Source organism: Pinus tabuliformis, chromosome 7 (assembly GCF_031772625.1).
Source record: "Pinus tabuliformis cultivar Carrire ecotype Pingquan chromosome 7, CPIR1, whole genome shotgun sequence".
Taxonomy (NCBI): Eukaryota; Viridiplantae; Streptophyta; class Pinopsida; order Pinales; family Pinaceae; genus Pinus; species Pinus tabuliformis.
The window spans coordinates 8840042-8863022 of NC_142293.1; positions in this window are offsets into that span (position 1 = coordinate 8840042).

Here is a 22981-nt window from a genome sequence, read left to right on the forward strand (position 1 = left end):
AAGCAGTTCAGATAATTACGTTGCTGTTGGATTACTTTATTAGTCACCTTAACAAAGTTATGTTATGATATAAAATAAAATTTTATTATATTATTGGTAATAAAACCTTTATTTATAAAGTCATATCGCATTGCAATAAGAATTTAAAAATACTAAAATTTAACTTGATTTAATGGTTATGTATATGTTTCGAAAAATATAATTTATAGGTTTAATTTATTAAAATTCGACAAAAATATATTAATATTTATATCATAAAGGTATGTTTAGGAGGTATAGATTAGTTAATTTGTGTGGAGTTTAGTTTTTATTGATTTTCTCGTAATATGGTGGAGAAAAATATTTATAGGTTGATAAGAAAGTCGCATGCAGTAGTGGATTATCTATTTGAGTGGTTTTGGGTTGTGAGAAGTTGTGAAGGAACGCATTGTGTAGTGCAGCAACTAGCTTAGTTACGTGCTTACCATGGTGTAGTTGTTCTCTTTTACACTATGTAGGATTTGCAGGCATTAGGTAAAACTGGGTGGTGAGTAAGTTATGGTCCTCTTTGAAGAATTGAGAGTCACAGATGAATCCACAGTATGAATTTTGAATCGACGTTTCCAGTCACAATAAGGACCCGTCATCTAACTTGTACGACAGTCGGTGGGGAAATTGGGAAAGAAAGGTGTGTGTAGTTGTTTCTCTCATATCTTGGATTTTTTCTGCTTATTTCCTTTTTTTGGTGTCTAAGGTGTAGGTTGGTCATTAGCTAGTTTGCCGAGCTTAGGCACCAAGCCTAGGATGTCTTTTCTGGGACTTGTTTTGCTACTTATCCTCAATCAACAGTCTTGGGTCTTTTTTTACCTATGGATGTATGGTAGCTTATGTATGGAATTTATAGGTACAAACATGTTCTCCTACGGCTTGGTGTTGGGCAGGATATTGGGGGTTGAAGCGATGTAGTTATTATAATGATGGTGTCTTTTCTTTGCAGTTAGTTGTCCTGGTTTTGTTCCTTCATCTTGGCCATATTTTAATGCCCACGTGGTTCTTTCGGAGGATCATTAATTTGTCTACGACTGGGTGGTGGATGATTCGCTGGTGTTTGGGAGTTAATCGCCTTGTATATGATGGTGACTCTTATGTTCAGTTGTTGATTTAGACCTCTTGTTTTCGTCTCGGTCTTGTTTCATGACTAGCTTGATGTAATTGGTGGCATTTATGTAAGTTTGTGGATTGGAATTGAGGCTTCTGGGGTTGTGGAATTTCTGTCTCCATCCTTGTGAGGCGGTTGGTGGTTGTGGATTTTATCATGGTTGGTCTCCTTGTTCGTTAGTTTTTCTTCCTTAGCCCCTGTAGCATGTGGCACTCTTTGACCTTAAGTAGCCTTCTTTTATAATTTGCGAAGTGTTTTGGTTTGAGGGCCCTATTTTCTTGGTCACCCATGCCACGAAAGAGGGATCGAGTTAGAAGGGGGGTCACTTACTATTAAGATTCATTCATTAGGGTCATACATGCATGTGCCATTGCATAGAGGATAGGGAGATAACTCCAACCCATATATAAGAAGAAATCACTAGGGAAGAGGGGGAAGCCTCTTCTCATAGGCCCTCTCTCTCAAACACTTAGGCTCTGATTGAATCGGTCGATTAGAGCATGGACACAAGTTACACGAGCAGTTGGTTCAACTTGTATATGTGGATGATGGATTTGTATTGATGAATGAATTTTTATTGGGGAAAACTTTGTTGGATCGACATGAAGCTTGTATGGACACTCTCCACTCATTGGAAAACTTGCACAAGCATCTGAGGGATCTAGATCAAAGGTCAGAGAAGTTTGAGCAACATCTTAGCATTCCTCTACCGACGAGAATGGTAACTGTTGGCTTGTGGGGCCTAACCCAGGTTCGAAGTTAATTAGCCAAACAAATCCCTGTACTACTGGCCCTTTTGGCAACAGTTCGCGGAGCGTGGACTGAGGTCTCACCTGAAGTAGTATGGGATGGTGCTAGAACCAGGTTTCTGCACCCTTGAGATATCTGAGAGGTTTGATTGGTCCATGGTTGGTTCTTGCGCATAGGTTGCTTTACGCACTTTCATGTTCCTCACGGCCTAATACACTGCCTCCGCGCATCCCTAACTAAGGGTTGTGGAGCTCTCGCGTCGCGCTCTGCGCTATTACCCGAGATCTTACTTATCTTCTAGTGCATGTTAATTACCTTTGCCTTACTTGAATGTCTTAAGTTATAATTAGTTATACAAAACATTCATACAGGTTCGCGCAATGAATAAACAATATACTTGCAAATTATATCCAATCATGCATTAAACCAGGAAAATATACATAGAAATATAGTAAAACTTCTCTTTATTGATTCTTCCAATGGTTACAGACTCGACTTGCCCTGCACACTCAGCTGTAAGGGTCCGCGCACTCAGCTGCGGACTACTAGGCCTCTGCGCATTCAGCTGCAAAGCCTTCTCCTACTCTATGACCCATAGACACACTTTACTCTTCAACTCAATCCCTTAGACTTCTCCTCTTCTTCTATTCCTCTATTGGTTATCTTATACACTTAGAGTGTCGCTCTATTTATACAATCCCATGGTTCGCGGACCATGGGTAGGTCTATCCAGCTGACATTACATTACAAAAACTAGGGTGGACAACCCTATGACTCTATTATAATTTCGCGCCCCGCGCCTGCAATTCGCGGAGTTTTTACAAAAAGATTTAGTCAAAACTTGGGCTTTAAGCCCCAAAACATGCCTTGAGGGGATTCCATGCCCAAAAGGCCCCCAACACAAACATCATGACTCACCCTCAAGTCACTCTGTCTCTGCGGAGATCTTTGCACGGAGTCCCTCCAATTGTTCTCGAACAGCGGCAAGGTCAAAAACGCACTTAGCTACTGCTTATTGGATCTGCTGCATATGTTGTTTCGAGAACTTTGTGTCGAAAGTCCTTCTCTACATCAGTGCGTGTATCCCCTGCATGTTTGCGAGATTGCCTTCAATTTATGTTGTGATGGTGAAGGCCTTGTCGATCCAAGGCGGAACGCGCGCCTTCAGGACTACTTCCTTATGTCGCGCTGTGTCCACCTATTCTTTTAGCGCTTTGGCTTGTTGCATCTGCACGAGCCTCTAAGTGAGGGCCACCATCTGCGCAGTTCCTTTGACATTGTCATACTGCTGTTGGAGTTCTCGCGCCTCTGTCTCTAAGCACTAGATCTTGGGATCCTCCTGCAGATTTGTGATGACCTCAAATGATTCTTCCAACATGTTGGTGCAGTCTTGCATTGCACTGCCAATTTCGTCCAGTCCCACTGTGATAGCGCTAGTGCATTGTTATCTGACTTCCGAAGGGGTGGACGACTGTGCCTTTAACCGGAGCTCGGCAATCTGAAGGTTCAGCTCCAGCTGAACCTTTGTCATTTCCTCTCACACCTCACACACCCCTGTTGCTAACCTGTGGACGCGCGCCTCTGCAGGAGTGTCTGTTGAGATGGCCAGCTCCGGGACGCTTTGAAAAGCTTCATCTATAACCTGTACCAGCTGTCGATTCTGTGACACCACTTTGTCGCACTGCAAGCTTAACTGTTCCATATTGATTTTCTACTCACTGATGACTTGTAGTGTGTGGCTCTCCCTAGCTCGCAGTTATATAGGTATCCCATCCTGCAGAACATATAAGGTGTTCTACAGGAGTGCAACGAGGTTGATGGTTCGTCCTTCATACTTGTCTTTCAATCGCATCTGAGGCCTCCCAAACTGCATGCACATCGTCCTTCTGCATTCGCGCTAGTCCTCAAAGCTTCGTTGGTGTGTACCCCACCATCTTGCGGGTGTAGCTTGCAGTACCCATTTTAGAGCATCGAAACGCTTTTGTTCTGGTACTTCCCTTTCAAATTTGTTCAGGAATTCATCCACCTCGCTTAACCCGTCATACGTAGGCAGAGCTCTTACCTTTGTCGCTATGCAGCGCAACGATCTTATCATCATGTTACAGTTGGGCGTGGTTACCTCATGTAATCGTTTTTGCCATCATTTTATCTCCTCGTCAAAATATGATGTGCAGGAGCTTTTGTGCTCCCAAGAGATTCGATCCGCAGTTGGATTTACCTAATCTTTCTCGCACGCGATTATCTTGTAGATGCAGTCCAGATCGTCATCACTGTCGTAGTTGTGCACTGGCTCCGTGTAACGCGATCCTTTTGCAAGGTCTAAAGGTACAACTGCGCGCAGTGACCTTTTCTCAAAGATCATATTGCACTTCTTTAGATTTATCACTCCATTCATGTCAGTGGCCCAATCTATTCCCAATAACGCAGGGTAGGGATTGTTGTCATCAACAATCTCTATCACTTCGAAACCTTCTAGCATTCTTTCTCCTTCGATATCTACTGTGATTCCCTGCAATATCCCCATAGGTAGGATATTTTGCTGGTTCACCATTCACAATTGCATGGGAGACCATTGCAGCACAGGCCTGCCCATGCGCTCCCATGTCTACTTTGGCAGGATGTTCATGTTCGATCCTAGATCCAGAATCACTTGGTGCATCTCATATTCCCCAATCTACACGATTAATCTCATCTCCCTTCCTGTTCATGTCGTGTGCTTCCCGAGCTTCCAAACTATGCGTGGTTCTCTTGGCATGGCCCCAATGCATCTAGTTATGAGTTCTTGAAGCCCCTTTACAGCCTTGTTGTCGCATAGCAGCGTCATGCATGTCTCCAAGAAAGTAGTGAGCATCGATGGGTCCATTTCGGCTCTAGTCTGTCTTTACTTCCTGAAGTGGAGGCATCAGCGAAGATCCTCTTAGCTTCTATGAAGGTCTCCTTAGTGCGTTCCAAATCAAATTCTGGTTCCTTCATTGGATCCTTGCGAACCCAGGTACTTTCTTTAGGTTGCTTGCCTTTTTCATCCCCTATCGTAATACCACTCCAGAGCACGATATTTACATTAGGGTCTTCCTCACGCGGCTCAGACCTCATCATTTGCAGGTTCTGAGTTGGGGGAGGTTGGAGTGCTCCTTTATCGTGCAACCTCGCTATCAGTGTGGGACAATCCTTTGTCTCATGATCAAACAACATATAACACAATCATGATGGTCGCGTTGGATTTGTACAATCACGGGCATAATGCCCTAGCCCTCCGCAATTGTAACATATCAGTTGTCTGCGACCTCTTCCTGATCACCCTCCACCTCGACCTCGTCCGCGTCCCTGAAATCGTGTGCACATCATTCTTGTGTTTTGATCGAGGGGTCGTGTTTTAGCCTGAACTTTGTAGGTAGGAGTTCGATCCATCATCAACTCATAACTTCGATAGGTGCACTCATCATGTCCTACCGACCTGCAGAAATTACAGAACAACTGTTGTGAATTCTGTGTATACTTTTGTAATAGATGGTAGTTATATGTAGCATGCTTTCCTCCTATCTGACAAATCGTGCACCATAATGCAGGCACTGTGCTTGGTCCTGCTTGTGCCTCCAATCTTAGTGGCATTGACCCTCCTCCCGCAAGGTAATTCGTGAACACCAAGTAGTGGTCCTTGTCGTGCCCCTGGCCTTTGCATTTTATTCACCATACCTCATCGCACATCTCTAGGCAGGTTGTCCTGTCTTGTTTCAAACTCTGCATTTCCAGGCACAAGTTTTTCAACTGCATGTGAATCTACTGAACTCCCAGTTTAGCATCTTGTATTGGAGTCTTCTGCAATCTCATCATGACCTCCAAAGCCTCAGCTTGAGTGGTAAGCTTTTGTTTCGAAAACGCGTTTCGTAGATGCGGTGTTAACGATGCTACAAACCATTCACGGTGTTGCCCATCTGTTAATGTCATGTTCGCTTTGCAAATTGTGAACTTCAGTCTTTGATTCAATTCCCATGGGGTCCCGCATGGTAGGATTGTGATCTCCTTGAATCCAATGATCGACTGTGCCTTAGAATTGGCCTGCTAAATTCTTTGTTTAGCGCGGCTTGGATATCCACGATCCCCGCATTCAGATTGTCATTGGAATGTTTAATGTACTAGGTCAATGCGCAGTCTTGCAGAGCGCTGACCAATGTTGCCTTCTTTATATTGTCGTCCGTGACACCCTGTGCTTCCCATATAGCTTTTATCACGAACCAAACCTGGTCTGGATCTTCATTCCCTACTCCCTTGAACACTGGTAGCTTTATCGCGCTTGCCATAGTGCTTCACGGTGGTGGCGGAGGTGGTATGGGCGAGAACAGGGGTGAAGATGGTGAAACTGGTGGTGGTGTGGGTGGGGGTGGTATGCCCATAATTCTCTGCCTTATCAGATTGATCACACTTCTTGGCGAGGCCTCCGTGAGCTCTTCTTCGCCCCCTCACGGAGGTGAAATCAAGGGGCTACTTTCTAGTTCTGTGCTACCTTCATTTCTGTATATTCTCCCACTCCTCATAGCCCCAAACATCAATTTATCCGCATAACTTGCTTTTCACACAGTAGCATTTTAATCCAAGTGTTCAAAGATTTAACGTACTTACCTCGCGATGCCTTGAGGAAGCATCGTTCTGCCTCGCTATAGCTAACTGAAGTATCTATTGCAAATTCAGTGATAAATCCTCCTATGATTCGATCGAGCCAGTGATCGACAGTGTGCATGATCTTATCTTCCGATGTCTCCAGTCTGCGCACCACTTTTGGAGTCCACACAATAGGTTTGTCGAGTTTACACCTTCCTTGGCTATCTACTAGCTTCGCGATCCACTCGTAAAACTCAGTGGGGAAGGATGTAAAGAAAATTTTGTGGATCTTTGTATATAAGTAGTAGTCTAACCACTCTTCTTTTGATAGTCGCAGATTCCTGTTTTCCTGTGTTGTGAACTCGTGAATCTTTTTGTCCAACCAATCTTCAATTCCTTTCTTTTTCAGATTCCAGTGATACAACATCAGACATCTCTATGTAGATCCTGGTCCCAGTGACGGAATCATTTGTTGGCTTGTTGGGGCCTGACCCAGGTTCAGAGTTAATTAGCAAAACAAATCCCTGTACTACTGGCCCTTTCGACAACACTCCATGGAGCGCGGACTGAGGTCTCACCTGAAGTAGTATGGGAGGGTGCTAGAACCAAGTTTCTGCACCCTTGAGATGTCTGAGAGGTTCAACTGGTCCATGGTTGGTTCCTGCGCACAAGTTGCTTCGCACACTTTCCCGTTCCTCACGGCCTGATACACTGCCTCTGCGCAACCCTATCTAGGGGCTGTGGAGCTCCTCGCGCCACGCTCTGTGCTATTGCCTGAGATCTTACTTATCTTCCAGTACTAGTTAATTACCTTCGCCTTACTTGAATGTCTTAAGTTATAATTAGTTATACAAAACATTCATATCCGTTCGAGCAGTGAATAAACAGTATACTTGCAAATTATATCCTATCACGTATTAAACCAAGAGAAGATACACATAAATATAGTAAAACTTCTCTTTATTGATTCTTCCAACGGTTACAGACTCGACTTGCCTTGCGCACTTAGCTGTAGGGGTTCACGCACTCAATTGCGGACTACTAGGCCTCTGCGCACTTAGCTGCAGAGCCTTCTCCTACTATATGATCCATAGACACACTTTACACTTCAACTCAATCCCTTATATTTCTCCTCTTCTTATATTCCTCTATAGCTTATCTTATATACTTAGAGCCTCACTTTATTTATACAATCCCATGGTTCGCAGACCATGGGTAAGTCTATCTAGCCGACATTACATTACAAAAACTAGGGTTGACAACCCTGTGACTCTTTTATAATTTCATGCCCCGCGCTCGCAATTCGTGGAGTTTTTACAAAAAGATTCGATCAAAACTTGGGCTTTAAGCCCCAAAACATGCCTTGGGGGGATTCCATGCCCAACAGTAACAGAGGATCCAAAAGATGATATCCAAATTGCAGGATCGAATTCAAACCCCTCAACGTGATTATGATATGGTGGTGGTTTTTTTTTGTAGTTAAGACCCATGAGGGATTTGAACTAGTGACATATCGCAGGGAGTGCCTTAATAGTGCACCCATTCATCGTCAATTGAAAGCATTGTGGGCGATATGGTGATGGTTCTTTATTGCCTTTATTCTATTATTATTGTACAAGACAATTAGGTCAGTTTTTTAGTTTTAGTTTGAGTATTGTTGTCTCTTTTAGTTCTCAATTGTCTCTCCCCAACTTATAGAAAGTCTGCTTTTGGTTATGATCTAATCTCCCATGCTAGAGACCAACTAGACTTCCGTAATCCTTTCAATAAACTCTAGTTTTTGCAATTAATAAAATTCCAAAAACATAATAATTAAATAATATTAAAAATTATTTAATTGATTTCATTTTATTTATATAATAAAATTTACTAGTATTAAAAAACTCTATATATTATCAACTTAAAATATTAGTATCACCACATTTTGAAAAGAAAAAGAATTATATGTTGCAAAATGTAACTAGCAACATTTTTAGTGTTAGATCTAAGACTTTTGTGATCTATATTGTAAATAGTAATGTCTTTATATTAATCACATTACTAAAATTCGATTGACATTTCTAACCAATTTATATGATCTAATCTCAAAACAAAAATTATTACTTTTATTATATAAAATGTAATTTTTTTTTTTTTTAATTTAACCAATAAAAAACTTTCATGGTTTCCGGTTTTATAAATATGTTTCCTTTCAAAAAAATTGATGTGATGTCTCATGAAAGTAAATGTTGATGTTGTGTTGCAATGCGTTGAAACTTGAAAGCCCGAAAGTTTGAGAGATATGATATGTGGCATGAAGAAAAATTAAGAAAAGAAAATTATATCCTCTGGTGTATGTTTTACATGATACGTCATACACAATAAATGAAAAGTTATCGTGATACAATATGTCACATGAAACTTTTGGGCCATTGGGCCACTGCGATGTGTTGTTGCAGAGGTCAAAATTTTGAAGATATGCGATATGACACACGAAGATATATTTTAAAAAGGATGAAATGTATCACATAAATTGATAGCTTTAATAATAGTTAAAATTAAAATTGATTTGGTTTATAATTATTTTAATATTCATTAATGAATAGTTGCTTTGACTTATATATCTAGATATTTATAATTAACCATTAGTTATTCTATAACTAACTAGTTAGGTAAATTATTTTACGTTATAATTATTTTTGAAATATATGTATATGTGTTTAAAAAAAAAAGGTCCATTTACTTTTAAGAATTTAACTACTTTAGTTAATTTTCATCCTGTCAAATCTAGCCGTTGTAAATTTAGCCGTTACTTGGTCATAGCCGTTGGGGTTTCTGCTCTATCTATTTAACATGCTTAGCCATATCTGTTCATTCAACTTGTCCTGACGATGAACCACTTGTTGGTTCGAAACGCGTCAACAAATGAAATATCTTGTGATTTACGCCAAAAAATCTCGCTTAAACATTGATTCACTTTGTAAAATTTTGACCAGAATAACATTTATGGTAGAATAAAATTTCACTATAAATTCAATTCGGATCAAAGTAGAATTCCAGTTATATACCCATTTCAATGTGAATAAAAACTAATTGCCACAAGTTCAACTTATTTTGAAATTTTATAAAATTTATATAACATAGATAGTAAAAAGATTATTTTTTTTTTTTTTAATATATTAATGAGATTTAAAAAATTAAACTAATAACTTCATCTCACGAACACACGCGACATAATAGATGCACGGCCACTAAGGTTTGAAATCAGGAGAAAGGGCCACCTCAAATATCCCTTTTTCAAAGTTAGAAAATTCAAAATCTCACTTAAAATTGGAGTTTCTAAAATTTCTACTTAAAAGTTGGAGTTTTAATTTGCATCCTTTCTACTGAATCTAAAGTTGAGAGCTAAGAACTTTCCATTAATTTTTAATAATTAATGATTTGCATAATGTGAAGTAAAAGTTATAATGAATTATACTAAAAAGTTAGTAATATATTTTTTAATTTTATTTATATATAATTAATTTTAAATAAATTAATATTTATGTAATAATATTAATTTATAAAGATGGTTTAGTTAAATTTTTGGGAGATTGATGAGAATGTTGCATTGCAAAATATTAATGACATTAAAAACATGGTTACTTCTAAGTTCAAAGAAAAAATGTGGTGTGAGAACGATTCAACAACTAAAAGAAAATTAAGATATTATAAGGAGGTCATCAACCCCACCCTAGAAGATCAAAAGTATCTCTCTGTTTCAACTAGCTCAAAAAAGAAAATTAATATAGCCAAGATTAGAAAAAACTCTCATGAGCTCCATAGTGAAACGGGTCGTTGGGCAGTTTCTAAAACACCATGGATGGAAAGGATCTGCCATCTCTGTGAGAATATGAACATCGAGGATGAAAATCAATTCCTCTTAGAGTGCCCCGCATCCAACCACATTAGATCTCAGTTTCATAATCTTTGTTGCAATACTGACCTTCATAGCCTTTTACAATGTCAAAATTATAGTGAGCTCGGGAGGCTTCTCCCCAAGATTTTTGAGCGTAGGAATAAAATCTTAAATCAAACTAAATAATTCATTTCTTTAGGTCCGATAGATCAAAGTTTGGTCTCAGTGAACGTTAACCACCATCACCATCACCATCGTCATCAATAAATATTCTAATTTTATTTTATTTTATTTGATGTTAGATATAATATTTTGTTGTTTTGGTTAAAATTTTAAATTTTAATTTAATTAATTTTAATTTAACAATTATTAAATAAATATTATATATAATAATTTAGTTTAATAAATGCTATAATTTAATAATTTAATTTAATGTAATGTTATATATAATATTTTGGTGAATTTAAATATTAAACAAAACATCGTATATATTTAATTTAATTAAAATATTAATTAATTAAAAGTCAATTTATTAATATAATATTACTTGTTTAATATATAATATAATTTTAATATTTAATATTTAATAATATTATTAATTAATTTTAATTAATATTCTATTATCAAATTTGTTGTAGGTTTTTAAATAATTAGTTTAATTCTGGAATTTGTTTCTAGGCTAGCGGTCTTCACTAGTTGGCTAAACAATATTTGTGTTAACACTTTTTACTTTTCTTTCAATAGAGAGGGTTTTGTTTCGACAACAACTGGGACCATTGGGGAAGGGATTTATTTTGTAATCCGAGCGTTTATATATGTACAGTTAATATAATTATATAGTAATGGAAACATGCATAATGTTTGTTTTTCAAATTTTAATTTAGAAGAGTGATATGTTTACATAGTTTCTGCACATTGAATTGCAACTCATATAATTTATAAATTTCGATATTGGTGTGTTTATGGATCTGTAAATAATAATATTAATCCTATGGGATATATATTAATATTAAACCCAAGGGATAATATGAAAATCAACCATGGTCAACCATGTTTATTTAAAGGTTTATAATATAAATCTTAGGGTTTATATACCTTGGGTTTAATATTATTCCCTTGGGTTTTTAGTATTAACCCCATGGGTTTATTCTTCCCTTGGGTTTATAATATCAATCATGATCAACCATGGTTAATCATAGGTAACAATGGTCAACCATGTTTGATAAAATCAATCATGGTCAACCGTGGTCAGTCATGGTCAACTATGGTCAAACGTCACATTGTGACAAAGATTGTTTCAATATGAAAATCAATCATAGTCCAACGTCGCATTGTGACAAAGATTGTCTCAATATGAAAATAAATCATGGTCAACCATGGTACGATGTTGCATTGTGACAAGAATTGTCTCAATATGAAAATCAGCCATGGTCAACCATGTTTATTTTAAGGTTTATAATATTTATCTTAGGGTTTATATACCTTGGGTTTATAATATTTATCTCTTCAGTTTAATATTATTCTGTTGGGTTGATAATCTCTTGGGATTTTAGTATTAATACCTTGGGTTTATTAATGTAAGGGTTCATATTCCTAGGGTTTAATATTATTCCCTTGGGTTTATTATTTTAGTGTTTATTATAGTTATCTTAGGGTTTTTATACCTTGTGTTCGGAACGGGATCCCCCAAAGGGCAGTTTTGGGGATAAAAGCCCATGTTTGAGTCAAATTTTGTAATAAAATGGTAAAGACTCTGCATTTTGTGGGCGCGGAGCACGTAGGTGTTATAAGTCATAAATGGTTGTCCGCCCTTAGTTTTGTAAAGTAAAGTCGGCTGTAAGAGATCTACCCATGGTCTGCGAACCATGGGATTGTATAAAAAGAGCTATGCTCTAAGTAGTTAGAAGGAAAATCATGTAAGAGAGTCATAGCTCTAAGTAAGAAGTCTAAGTTTTCGGGTCGTAGCATAGGTAGAGGCTCCGCAGCTGAGTGCGCAGAGGCATAGGGTGGAAGTTCGCAGCTATGTGCACGGACCCCTACAGCTCTGTGTGCAGGGTGAATAGAGTCTGTAATCACTTGGAAGAGATTAATAAAGAGAAGTATTATGCAATTTCTGTGTCTTTGCTCTGATTAATGCATCTTATCATTTTATGTATGAATTTCCTTTGTAATGCTTATGTGATGCGTGAATGTGTATGATTATGTTGGATAACTGAACGCATATAAGAATATCTATTTACGCGGTTCTAAATGTGAGTAACTAATAAGATAAGTAAGACAAGTGGACTAGTTTAGGGATCTGCATTGTACGCTGCCTTGGCAGTGCGAAAAGGTCTAGATCAAGAGTTAGGTTTGCGCGAAGGACAGTCGAACCCTTTCATGGAGGTATTGAAGGGCGGGATAGAGGGCTTGTTTGGCAAGCCCTAGAGCGAAGTGACCTGCACAAAGGCAGGAATAAAGGGCATAAAATGACATCACGACCATCTCAGGGTACGGAAACTTGTTTCCAGCATCCCTCCATACTGCTTCAGGTGAGACTTCAATCCGTACTCCGCGGGCTGATGTCAAAAGGGCCAATAGTGTAGGGATTTGTTTAACTAATTAACATTTAACCTGGGTCAAGCCCCCTAAAGCCAACAAATGGTTCCGTTGTCGGCACCAGAATCTGCATAAGAGATGTGTGATGTCGTATCACTAGAATCTGATTAAGAAAGAGATTGGAGACTAGTTGGATAAGAAGATCCACGAATTCACGGTGCAGGTGAACAAAAACCCACAATTGACAAAGGAACAGTGGTTGGACATGTACCTGTATATAGAGATTCATGAGATCTTTTTCTTCTCCTTTCTGATTGAGCTATACGAGTGGATCGTGAAGCTAGCAGATAGCTAGGGAAGGTGGAAACTTGATGGTCCTATTGTGTGGACCCCAAAGCTAGTGTGAAGGTTGGAAGCATCAGAGGAAAAGATCGCCAGCACTGTCGATCATTGGATAGATCGCGTCATAAGAGGATTTGTAACTAAATTTGTGGTCGACACCTCATTCAGCTACAACGAGGCGGAGCAACGCCTTTTCAAAAGACTATGAGGTAAGTATGTGAAATTTTGAATACCTAGATTAAAATGTTATTGTGCAAAAAGTGGGTTATGCAGCTACCTTGATGTTAGGGGCTACACAAAGTGGAAAAACTTACAAAAATAAAGGGAAAAAGGGTCATGAATATAGTTCGTTGATTTCACCTCCGCGGGGTAACGGAGAGGAATAGCACAGGTGTCTCCGCGAAGTGATATTTAGTTAATAAGGCAAGGATTTCCATGAATACCACCTCCACCCACACCACCTCCAACTTCACCACCATCACCTGCGACTTCACCCGTACCACCTCCACGTCCACCGCAGTTCAGTATGGAAAATTCAGTGAAGCTACCTTTATTCAAAGCCTTGGGGAATGAGGACCCTGACCAATTCTAGTTCGTTGTAAATGATGTATGGGAAGCTCAGGGCATTACAGATGATAACATGAAGAAGGCGACATTGGTTAGCGCTCTGCAGGATCGCACACTAACCTGGTATATCAAGTATGCTGATGATAACTCAAATGCTGGAGTGGTAGACATCCAGATAACACTGAATAGATAATTTAGTAGGCCTAAGGCGAGACACCTTGGGAACTCAATCAGAGGTTGAAGTGTATAATCCGTGAAGCTAACATGAACCTAACAGACGGACAATATCATGAGTGGTTTGTCACTTCACTCCTGCCACACTTATAGCAACTCAGGCAGAGGACTTGGAGATTGCAATGAGACTGCATGAAACACCAATGCAGGATCCAAATCCGGGGGTTCAACAAATACATGCATAGTTGAAAAAAATTTGCCTTGAGATGAAAAGTTTGAAGCAGGACAGAACAATCCGGTCAGAGGTGCGCGAAGAGGTATGGTGTCTCAAGTGCAAGAGTCAGGGGCATGATAAAGACCATTGTCTGGTCTTTGTGAACTACCTTACAGGAGGAGGATCGATGCCTTTAAGGCTGGATGCTCAAGTAGGACCGAGTGCGGGGCCTGCATTATGGTGTGCTATATGTCAGGTAGCAGGAAAACATGCCACAGATAACTGTCATTTGTTGCAAAAGTTTGTGTAGACACCACAACAACTGTTCTACAACTTCTGTAGGTTGGTAGGGCATGATGAGCATAATTGTAGGAGTTACGAATTGATGATGGAGAGAACTCCCACCTATAGGTTCTAGGCCAAAACACAGCCCCCTGACCAGAGCGCAGGGATGGCATGGAAAGGATTTCAGGCATGCAGAGGAGGACCTAGCAGAGGTAGGGGATAGTTGATTTGCTACAATTACGAAGGGCTAGGACACTATGCCTACGATTGCACTAACCCAACACGTCCGTCGTGCAAGTATTGCACTCTTTTTTATCATGAAATGAAAGATTTTCCTATGATAATAGCCAGGATATGTGACAAGGGGGCACTACCACCTCCGCCGACTCAGAACCTGTAGATGATGAGGTTTGAGCCGCGCGAAGAGGATCCAAACGTGAATATAGTGCTTCGGAGCAGAATCGCAATAGGAGATGACAAGGGGAACAACCAGAAGATAGTACATGGGTTTGCAAAGCCCAAATAAAGGAAAATGAATTTGATTTGGAGCACATACATGAAACCTTCATGGAAGCAAAGAAGAGCTTCGCCAAGGCCTCCACCTTAGGAAGCAAGGATAAGCCTGATTAGGAGATGGATCCTTCTATGCTTACAACTTTCCTGGAGACCTGCATGAAGCTACTGCACGATCGTAAGGCTATGAAGGGGCTGCAGAATCTCATAAATAGATGCACCGGAAACACTCTTACTAAGTTGCGCATAGTACGGAAGATAGGTAAGTATAAAACAAGGACGGAACAAGAGATGAGACTAACTGCATAGATAGGAGAATATGAGATGGATTAGGTTATCTTGGACCTGGGGTCAGACGCGAACGTCCTACCTAAACAGACTTGGGAATGGATGGGGAGACCCATGTTGCAATGGTCTCCGATTCAGCTAAGGATGGTGAATCAATAGGAGATCATCCCCATGGGGCGGCTGTAGGGGGTGACTGTGGATATTGAAGGTGTGAGTGCGCTGGCTGATTTTGAAGTAATAGAAATTGTGGATGATAGCAACCCATATCCTGTGCTCCTTGGAATTGATTGCGCTACTAATATGAACAGGGTAATCAATCTAAAGAAGCAAAAGATGATATCTGAGAATAAATCATTATGCATAATAGTACCCCTAGACCTTGTTGAGAGATCGTGTTATACTGAACCAGTCCGCCATTATGAGAGTGATGATGCTCTAGATGTATCTATAAGATAACAACGCAAGACCAAGATTAGGTGAATCCAATAGCGGATGGACGAATTACATGGGATCGCGAGAGTTCATGCACTTCAGGCTCTGATGAAGAACTAGAGCGCTGGTAGAATCGGTTACATGAAGTAACTACGCTGAGCTATAACATGATGATCCTGTCGTTGTGTTGCGTTTCTTCAGAGGTAAGAAATATACCTACTTATGATGGCCTAAATGATGTGGATATTATTCTGGATGCATTTGAGAGGGAGGTACCAGAAAGGTATCACTTCCAGGCGTTGGACTGGGCACTGTGCGCTATGCCCGCAAGGTGGTGGAGCACACACAAGGGAAGCTTTGATGATTGGCACGAATGTAGGTGAATGATGAGAACTCATTTTGGGAAGCTAAAGATGTGAATGATAGACAAGTATGATGGGTAGGATGATATGCATGCGCACTTGGCCAAATGGGCCCAGGATTATGGAGAGAAGCCCCAACCTGAATGGGTGCACTTATTCTGTCATACACTGTATATTGTCTCGATGAACTAGTATGTAGAAACATAGCTTTGCCATGGAATAGATGAATGGGATATCTTGCGCGAAGGATTCATGATGACATTCAGTTTTGAAGATGGGTTTAATAGTATTGATGAAGCACTACAAGAGGTAAAAGAAATAATCTTTAGGATACCGCAAGATCCTTTAGACTTGATTCAGCTTGAATGGGCTACTCAGTTGAGTCACGTGCTAGAATGTTATAACGTAAATGATGAAGAAGAAGACAAGGATCCACGAAAAATTAAAATCCTTGAAATGGAAGGGAACCACGAGGTTGAAGGACCGCAGGTTGAGAATTCGGATATAACCGCACCATTAAAAATAAAACAGGTAAATATTGGTATAGAGGCAAAACCCAAATTCACAAAGATTGGAGATTACTGGGACGACACGATGGTGGATAAGATCACTAAATTTCTCCCTACCAAGTTCACAGAATTGAAATGGGTAATGAGGGACCTAGGTATGATGAAGATCACATTGAAGCCTGATGTGACGTCGGTTAAGAAAAGGCCTTACCGTCTCAATCTGAAGTATAAGGAGAAGGTCCTCTTAGAGCTAGATAAGATGCTCACAGCAGGTATTATTGAGTTTGTGGAAGAATCTGACTGGGCAAGCCCAATGGTGGTACAGGAGAAGAAGCAGAACGATGAGATAAGGATATGCGTGGAGCTAAGAAAGTTGAATGATGCTTGTGTTCATGATCCTTTCCCAAATTCGTTCACTGATGAAGCATTGGACAATGTAGGTGGCCAAGAAGGATATTCCTTTACTAACGGGTTCTCGTGGTACCACCAGATCGAAATCACACTAAAGGATAGGAGCAAGACAACCTTCGCAACTGAGTGAGGTCGTTTTTAGTACATTGAAATGTTGTTTGGATTGAAGAATGCGCCTGCAATCTTCTTGCGCGTAGTTGTTGCAGTGTTCAAGGAATTTCTTCATAAGTTCCTGGAAGAGTACTTTGATGACTGGACTGTGTTCGGGCTAGTGAAACGCCATGTAGCAAGCCTACACCTTATGCTAGATACCTGTCGAAGATACCAGATCACGCTCAACCTAAAGAAGCATTTGTTTTGTGTTCCCTTTGGAACCTTACTGGGTAATGTGGTTTGCAAACAGGAATTGATGGTAGATCCCAAAAATATCGCGGTGATACTGAACTTGGAAGCGCCGAGGAGTGTGAAACAGTTGCGCACTACCTTGGGACATATGGGATATTACAAAAAGTTTATCAAAGGCTATGCCCAGTGCTAGGCGTGGAATCCCCCCAAGGTAAGTTTTGGGGCTTAAAGCCAAAGTTTTGACTAAGTCCAATGTAAAGAGTCTGCGATTTGTGGGTGCAAAGTGTGAAGTTGTAATTGAATCATAGGGTTGTCTACCCTTACTTTTGTAAATGTAGTGTCGGCTTGAGAGTTCTACCCATGGTCTGCAGACCATGGGATTGTATAAATAGATTAAAGCTCCAAGTTGTAAAAGACATCATAGAATGGATAGATGATCTTGAGGGAATAGGAGTCTGAGTCGAAGTGTAGAGTCATGTCTTTGGGTCATAGAGTAGGAGAAGGCTCTGCCGCTGAGTGCATAGAGGCCTAGTAGTCCGCAACTAAGTGCGTGGACCCTTGCAGCTGAGTGTGCAGGGCAGGTTGAGTCTGTAACCAATTGAAGCATTAATAAAGAGAAGCTCTACAATATTTCTGTGTATCTTTTCATGTCATATGCATCGAAGTGTATTGGGTATAAATTGCAAGTTTACTGTTTATTTGTTGCGTGAACTTATATGAATGTGTTGAATAAGTGAATATGATATAAATTATCTGTGTACGTGAAGATAACTAATTTTTATAAGAAGATAAGTAAGATCCACGATGTGACTTGGGGAAATAGCACAGATTTCTGCTCAACGCGAAAGCCCCACAACCCCTGGTTAGGGTTGCACGAAGACGAATATAACATGGTTGCGAAGGCCTTGCAGGATAGGAAAGCTCGCCAAGTAACTTGCACGAACGTATTCACGGTTGGACTAAATCAACCCCTCAGACATCTCAAGGGTGCAGAAACATGGTTCCAACATCCCGCATATTATTTTGGGTGAGACCTGAGTCCGCACTCCGCGAATTGTTGCCGAAAGGGCCAGTAGTATAGGGATTTGTTTGGCTAATTAAATTTGAACTTGGGTCAGGCCCCAACAAGCCAACAAATGGTTTCGTTGTCGAGACCGAAATCTGCATAGAGATGACTAATGTCACATCACTGGAATCCAACTAAGAAGGAAATCAAAGGCTGGATTGACAGGAGAATTCACGAGTTCACGGCGCAAGAGAATAGGAATCCGCAATTGACAAAAGAAGAGTGGTTAGACTACTACCTATACACAGAGATCCATGAAATTTTCTTCACGTTGTTCCCTACTGAGCTATGCAAGTGGATCACGAAGCTAGCAGATAGCCAAGGAAGGTGGAAGCCTGACGGACCTATTGTGTGGACCCCTAGAGTTGGTGCATAGATTGGAAGCATCAGAGGATAAGATTGCGAGTGTTTTTGATCACTGGCTCGATCAGATTATAGAGGATTCATTACTGAGTTCGTGGTAGATACTTCAGTCAGCTATAGCGAGGTAGAGCGATGCTTTCTCAAAGGACCGCGAGGTAAGTACGTAAAGTCTCTGAACACTTGGATTAAAATGCTATTGTGTGAAAAGCGGATTATGTGGTTACATTGATGTTAGGGGCTACGTGAAGTGGGAGAATTTATAGAAACGAAGGAAGTGAGGAGCTAGAAACTAGCCCCTTGATTTCACCTCCGCGAGGGGACGAGGAAGATTTCGCGAAGGTTTCTCCACGTAGTGAAATCAATTTGATAAGGCAGAGGATTCTGTGCATACCACCTCGACCCACACCACAGCCAGTTTCGTCGTCATCACCTCCATCTTCGCACATACCACCTTAACCACCACCGCATTTTAATATGGCGAGCTTGATAAAGTTGCCTGTGTTCAAGGGAGTGGGAAATGAAGATCCAAACCAGTGTTGGTTCATTGTAAAAGATATATGGGAAGCACAGGGAGTGACAGATGATAATATCAAGAAAGCAACATTGGTTAGTGCAATGTAGGATCGCGCACTAACCTGGTACATTAAACACTCAAGTGATCATCTGAATGCAAGAATCACGGTTATGCAATATGTGCTAACTAGGGAGTTTAGCAGGCTGAAGTCAGAAGCGCAGTCAATCATTGGGTTCAAAGAAATCATGATGCTACTAGGTGAGACTCCTCGGAGTTGGATCAAAGGCTAAAGTGAATGATTCACGAAGCCAACATGACTCTGACAGATGGACAACACCACGAGTGGTTTGTAGCATCACTATCTTTGCATTTGAGGAACACGTTATCGCAGTGAAGGTTGACAACTTAGGCCGAAGCTTTAGTGACCATGATGAGGCTGCATGAGACCCCCATATAGGATCCTAACCTAGGAGTTCAACAGATCCACACAGAATTGAAAAACTTATGCCTTGAGATGCAGAGTCTGAAACAAGACAGGATAGCTTGCCCAGAAGTGTGGAAGAAGTATGGTGTATAAAGTGAAAGGGTCAGGGACATGACAAGGACTATTGTCTGGTGTTCATGAATTACCTCATGGGAGGAGGGTCGATTCCGTTAAGACCGAAGGCACAAGCAGGACCTATTGCAATGCTTACTTTGTGGTGCACGATTTGTCAGATAGGAGGAAAACATGTTACAGACAATTGCCATCTATTGCAGAAGTACACGCAGAATTCACAACAACTGTTCTGTAATTTCTGTAGATCAGTGGGACATGATGAGCGTACCTGTAGAAGCTATGAGCAAATGATGGATAGGACTCCCACCTACAGAGTTCAGGCCAAAATGTGATCCCTTGACCAAAATGTAGGAATGGCCCAAACCAGATTTTAGGGGTGCAGATGAGGTCGGGGTGGAGGAGGACCTGGAAGAGGTCACGGATAGCTGATATGTTACAATTACGGGGGGCCAGGACATTATGCCTGTGATTGTACAAATCCAACGTGTCCATAATGTCTGTATTGTACCTTTTTTGATCATGAAATGGAGGATTATCCCACACTAATAGCTAGGCTATGTGACAAGGGAGCGCTCCAACCTCCCTCGACTCAGAACTTGCAAATGATGAGGTCTAAGCCACACGAGGAAGACCTAAATGTGAACATTGTGATCCGAAGTGGAATTACGACAAGAGATGGTAAAGGAAAATAGCTTGAAGATAGTACTTGGGTTCGCAAGCCTCTGACGAAAGAACCAGAGTTTGATTTGGAGCACGCTAAGGAAACGTTCATGGAAACCAGGAAGAGCTTTGTTGATGCCTCCACTTCAGGAAGCAAAGACGAACTAGAACTAGAAATGGACCCATCAATGCTAACGACATTCCTAGAAACATGCATGAAGCTACTGCGCGATAGTAAGGCTGTAAAGGGATTGTAGGAACTCATTCATAGATGCGATAGGACCATGCTAGGAGAACCGCGCATAGTCCAGAAGATTGGAAAGCATGCGACAAGGATAGGAAGAGAAATGAGGTTGACTATGTAGATTGGAGAATATGAGATGAAACAAGTGATTCTGGACCTAGGATCAGATGCGAACATTCTACGAAAGTAGACATGGGAGCGCATGGGAAGGTCTACACTGCGATGGTCTCCTATGTAGCTACGAATGGCGAACTAGAAAAAAATCATACCTATGGGGAGATTGCAAGGAATCACCATGGATATTGAAGGGGTAAGCGCGCTAGAAGACTTTGAAGTGATAGAGATTGTTGATGACACAATTCCCTACCCTATGCTCTTAGGAATTGATTGGGTCACTGACATGAAGAGGGTGATAAGTCCAAAGAAGCGCAAAATGATTTTTGAGAAAAATTCCATGCGCGTAATCGTACCTTTGGACCTGCTGAGGGATTGTGCTACACTGAGCCAATGCGTGACTATGAAAGTGACGATGACTTAGACTGCATCTACAAGATAACCGCGCGAGAGAAAGACTAGGTAAAACCCACAATGGATTGATGGATCTCATGGGAGCAGGAAAGCTCCTGTACATCAGATTCGGACGAGGAAATAGAACGATGGTAGAACCGCTTACACAAGGTAACCATGCTAAATTGTAATATGATGACAAGATCGTTGTGCTGCATATCGACATAAGTGATGGATCTACCTACTTATGATGTATTAAGTGAGGTAGATGCTTTCTTGAACAGATTTGAAAGAGAGGTGTCGGAACAACAAGGTTTCGAGGCTTTGAAATGAGTACTACGCGCTACGCCCGCGAGGTGGTGGGGTACACACCAAGGAAGCTTTGAGGATTAGCGTGAATGAAGGAAATTGATGCACATGCATTTTGGGAACCTCAGATGCAATTAACAAATAAATATAATGGACGGGACAGTCTGCACACGCACCTATCCAGGTGGGTACAAGCATATGTTAAACAACCCGCGCGGATGCGCATGGACTTCGCGTTAGGGGACATGGTCAATAAGCATTTCTGGGTGAGACAATTTCACGAACGATCCCTCCAGTTGGGCCGATGGAGTGTGCAAAGAATGAGTGTGGAGAAGGGTACCCACACATAATCATTTAACAAAGTGTGCAAAGCACTGAACTAGGTATATAACGCGCAACGAAGTGATTGGGACCTGCGTGTACCAACAGTTTTGTGAGCTTATAAGACAACGTATAAGAAACTAATAGGACAAACACCCTCTAGGTTGGCCTATGGAGCAACCGATGTAGTCCCAAAAGAGTATGTTAGGCCTAGTCTGTGCATAACAATGCCGATGGATATGACGGTTCGCGGAACCTTGGAAACATGGATCGCACAACTAAATGAAGAAGAACGGTTGGAACATGAGGAAGAAATCTGACAGGGTGATCTTAGGCTCCAAGGACTTATGAAAGAAAGGGTGCGATTAAGGGAGAAAAGCACTCTCGCAAAAGCAGAAGTCAAGATTCTTGAGGAAGAAGTAAAGAAGGATTTTTTCAATAAGAAAACTATGGTGACAAATTTGGGGATTACCGCCGAGAGTTGATCAGCTTGATGCCTTGGAGTGGACCATATATTAATAAAGGGATCACCCATAGTGGCGCGATGTAGACGGTAAAGTACGCAATATAGACAGTAAAAATAAAAGGTGGATTTTTTTCAGGAAACAATGATGGATGACTGGTTGAAACCCTATACAGGTGGTGCGACCACTTGACTATCTGTGGGAAGTATAGTCTTAACGCTCTAGGAAGTTGAAAGGAGGCGCGAGACTATAAACTACTCTGCCCGAGAGCTACTCGATGTTGGGGCTATGTGTAGGAGGAAAGTGTCACAAGGTCCGCGACCGTGCAAGGGTGGCTGCGATGCCGCGCGGGATGGCTAGAAAGTGACAATTGTAGTCACTATTCACGATGTGATGCTTTACTTGAGACCAAGTGGAGTGGGCAGTAGGCATTTAAGACGAGATTTATGGGCAAGACTTGGGAAAATCTGCCACCAAGGGAGCATTAATGGACTGCATTTAGGGGGAATGGTCGAATTCAAATTCAAAAGGCGCTATAAATTGCAAAGGGTTGCCCAACAAGAAACACTCATTCATTTGCGAATTGAGTTGTCGTGCACCCTGAGTATTCTGAATCGAGACCTGGTTGCCTTG